The sequence below is a fragment of the Gavialis gangeticus genome, unplaced genomic scaffold, assembly GCF_001723915.1.
Source record: "Gavialis gangeticus isolate Ggan-Ray unplaced genomic scaffold, GavGan_comp1, whole genome shotgun sequence".
Classification (NCBI taxonomy): domain Eukaryota; kingdom Metazoa; phylum Chordata; order Crocodylia; family Gavialidae; genus Gavialis; species Gavialis gangeticus.
The window spans coordinates 148,948,794-148,953,338 of NW_017728992.1; positions in this window are offsets into that span (position 1 = coordinate 148,948,794).

Sequence of the window (4,545 nt, forward strand, 5' to 3'; positions counted from 1 at the left end):
CCCCCGCTTCCATAGTGCTGATCTGGGGCGGGGGAGGAGAGGGCCTGGCCAAGCCCAGCGCAATGCTCTGATTAGGGAGGGGTTTAAAGCCCCACTCTGCCTGCCCCGTCTCAGGTCTTTCTCCCCCTCCCTCCCTCCCTTTCTCACGGGCTGGGGTCCATGCTGTGAGAGATGGGAGGAAGAGAGGGGGAGATTCCTGCTTGAGCAGTGATCAGCAAGGTGGGGTAGGACAGGGGGAAGCCAGACAGACCCTTTTATGCCTGCAGTCTCCCCCAGAGCTCTGGTTAGGGAGAAAAGGGGCGGGGCCATCCTGTTCTTTGGAACAGAAAGCGCAGCCCATCCCAGAGCTGCAAAGTACCTGGGGTGCTGGGGGACTCTGATTTAACTTAAACCAGGAAGGGGTCTGGGACAGACTTTGCATAAACTGGTTTAACCCAAATCAGTTAAGTCTGATACTACATACAACCAGGTTTATCTTAAACTAGTTTCAGCCATTTTCAAATTGGTTTATGTATACTGAACTTATGTTCTGTTACAGCTTTAAACCAGTTTCTGATCGCTTATAAACTGGTTTATGTGTAATGTCTGACCCTAGCCCATGTGCTTAACTGACAACAAAATTCACCATTGCAGACTTACAGACAAGCAGCTGAACCTTTGCAAAACTGCATCTCTGTTATGAACGTTGTAATAATGTCCTTTAAAATGGCTTATTTCAAACCAGGAAAATGCAAGGGTTGGCTTAGAAAACTGATTTTCAACTGCTCATGTGTAAAATGCTGCATTTAACTATAGTAATATTGCAAGTAAAACCAGTTCTCATTACATCTAAATTTGGTGTCTAACTTTTAGAATCTAATCACTCCATCCATTGTTTCCCAGCCTGGATGTAAACAGACCTGACTAGCCAAAGAGGGTTTAGGGCAGTAATGAAAGATAAAATGTGTAATCCATTCTAGAGTCAAGAAGATTACATGCAATACTAGCCACAGCACTCGTGTACTGTCAGAAAAAAGAAACAGGCACGCCTTAACCATGCTGGCCAAATGCCTTGGGTGGATCCAGGCTTGGGAAGGAAGTTTTTTCCTTCTCTCACACTACTGCTGGAAAAAGAAGATCAGAAAGTAAAGCTTGCATAAACCTGTAGATTCCCTTAGCCTGCAGATTCTCAAAGAGCTATTTGCTTTGGTTGAGCTAAAAACAGACTGCAGCTGAAATGGTTTGTGTGGTATGTAGTCTACACCCAGCTGGTGACCAGAAGAAAGAATCTTCACCATCCAGGTGTAAGCAGTATTAATTTTTCAAGTAAATCTGTGCTGAAAACTAAGGCTCTGAAAATAAAGGGCGAAGCATTTCTTTTCAGCAGTTTACTTGCAAGTTATGGGAACTCGTTCCATCTATTCTTGTTCACTTCACCATACTGTGCAGTTTAGCAGCTGGTTATACCTCATCCCAATGCTTTGTGAAAGCAAACAAAATATTTAAGGTCATGTCTGCAAGCTCTGTTTACTGTTTCTCTGATTGTTGCAAATGACTGCTTTTGCTAAAAATAAATAAATAAATAATGATCCCTCTCACTGACAATCAGGCCACAGAGTGTTTTAAGTGGTAAGAAGAGAGTCACAGTAGCTAATCAGCCAATCAGTCGATCAAGAAAACTGTGAAGACTGGCTGTGCAGCTCTCATAGAGACATATCCTCCCGCCCCAGCATTGCACATCAGTGTCAGCTTCACAATGCACACACATAAATGCACTTTGATAGCTGCATAGTCAATCATTACTACATCATTTCAACTAACGGATGACTGTGCTTTATAGAGTGAATTCTTATTCACAGTCTGTCTCTCCACTGTGTTTTGTTTTGGACTCTTCCTCCCTCCCCCTCTGCCCATCAAGATCCACCATTCTAACAATAATACACCCTCCCCCCCAAAAAGCCCGGTTTGATAAACCCCACAGGAATTCTGACCTAGAAACTGATTTTAATAGCATTTTTTCCTGACCTGTCTCAATTCTTCTTTCATTTGAACTTTTCTCTGTCTCCTGTACTAGGCAAACTTGTGCCTAAAGTTCTACCCACTTACTGTCATAGTTATATATTACAGTTTAGGACTGGATTTAGGGCCTGGGCACAGGAAAATGTTACCAAGAGGTAAACCAGTGGCAGGGATTTCATTTAGTTTACACTACATTCCTGTCTGCTGCTTTTACCCAAGAGTAGATGTGAGATATCACACATGGGCAGTTTCTATGGAGGATCTGATGAACTGTAAGCTCCCATCCTAACTTACCTTGCAGTAATGTGCTCATACATCCATATTGTTAGGTTTCTATGTCACTGCTGGGAATAGGATTTAGGCTTCACTTATACACTTTCAGAAATTTTACTATAACCTCCATGTCCTTTATGATAAGAGGAAATTATTTAATTTGTCACCTGCTTGTATGGCACATCCCAATATCCTCTTTGTCTTTTATGCCAGAGCCATATTTTATGCTGACAGCTATATGATCCAGTTAGTTTTATCTTGTACTGGCTTCTATGGAATACACCCATCTCTCTATTTCTTAACTTCCACTAGCTGCAATTGTTAATGTATATTTCTGGTCACAGTCGAGCTCTATTTAAAACTCCTTGGATTAAATCTCTTTCTTCCACAGTATTTCCTGGCCCAGCTAGTTTAGTGTCATCTGGAAACATGAAAATCATATCACTGTTTGTTCTATCTTCCTCTAAATCATTTAAGTGCAGAGTGAATGCATAGGACTCAATACCTGTCCTAGTGGTATTATAATCTACTAACTGCTGAAAGGAACATTTTTTTAGAAAATATTGAAACTTGGTGCCACAGTGTACTAAATATTTTGCTCCTTTCCTGTCACTAGAAGCTATTTAAAAAAAAATCTTTCTAAATTAGAGAGAGATCATATCTCCTTCTAATAACTTCAGTGCTGCTGTTTAAATTAGTAGATTATTTTCATGGCTGCCCAAATATTTTATTTATGTTCATTTCTAAAAGTCTACATCAGTTGTGATACTGAGCAGGGCAGGATGCATTTGATACATATATGCAATGAAAGGTCATAGAAAATACCAGTATTATATTACATTGTGTTGTTTGAGAAATAATATACAATTTAATAATTAAATATAGTATCATCATGAATATACACATGAGAGCAGAGACAGAGTTATTCATTCATCTTTACTTTCACACATCTCTCAAGTGTTTTGCAGTGCATTATCCATGATGAGTTCAAGAAGAGTTGAAAGCCATCCTTGGAAAGGTGTAACTTGAACTGGAAGAGAAGGTGATGTGGCTAAACTAGCTGAGTACTTACTCAGTCAAAGTTTTAGAATTCCTTTGTTTACCACAGACACATTTTCTGTTTTACAGACAGAAACATCATTGGTATCTGCAACAATCATTAGTGAAAATATATTAATAATACTTTTGAAATGAGCAGTGCATCATTTATCCTATAGAGCTAGTTTTTGTTATTTGGACTTACCCCCCAACTCATCTGCAGATCATGCTTGCCCCGCCACTTCCCAACTCCTAGTGAATAGTAATTTACTAAATTATATTATACTAAGTACAGTGCAGTCCAGACCTGATCTGGCACTTGAGGGGTCTCATTAACTTCCAGCCCTTATTTCTCAAATAATCCCACTGAAACTAAAGTGATCAAAGTGAATAAGGATATGAGAAACTATAGCCTATAGAGATTCTATCCTATGCTTCATAATCTACAATATTTAATTGTTTTTTTTTTCTAATCTTTTTCTTTTTCTTTTTTATCCAGATCTACTGGAAACTTTGCAGGAAATATATTTAATCTCTGCACCATCATGAAATGTAATTATTCTACTGACATGGGCTGAACTTTTCAAAGAAACTTCAAAACAGATTTTATGCTGTGATAAGTTAAATGTTTCCCAGCAACATCATTTGTCAAGCAGTAGCACTCTTAAAGGTGACCTTAAACAGAAAAAATGTGGCTTTTGCCCTTTTTGGTTGTTTTGATATGTCTGGGATTTGTAAAAGGGGCACGGGACTAAGCAGAAAGTAAAGGGGGGGCATATTTGTTTATTAGCTTCAATTATTCCCTGCCCACAAATGCTCTATGATGATGACTGAAGAATTAATGAAGCAAAGACTTCATTACAGAGTCAAGAGGATGAAGTTTGAATGATTGGGAGGCTACAGTATTTTTAGGCAGAAATTTTAGACTAAATACAGACATTTAGGGTGCATCCCCATGAGCACACATGTGCAGTTTGTGGTGCAATAGACCTGTTTGCGGTACTGCAGACCACATGCACTGCACATGCAGGTGTTCACTATGCTGCTGATTTGCACTGTGGCTGGTTTTTTTGACACTGGAAGGTCCTGGTGTCAAAAAAACCTTCACCAGAAGAAAGCAGGATGGTGCATGTGGCAGCAGCATATGCTGCCCCAAACCAGAGCCCAGCCAGCCACAGCCACACTTCAGCTGCTGGCCAGGCTCCATGCACCTGGATCGCCAGTGCTGGAGCCCTG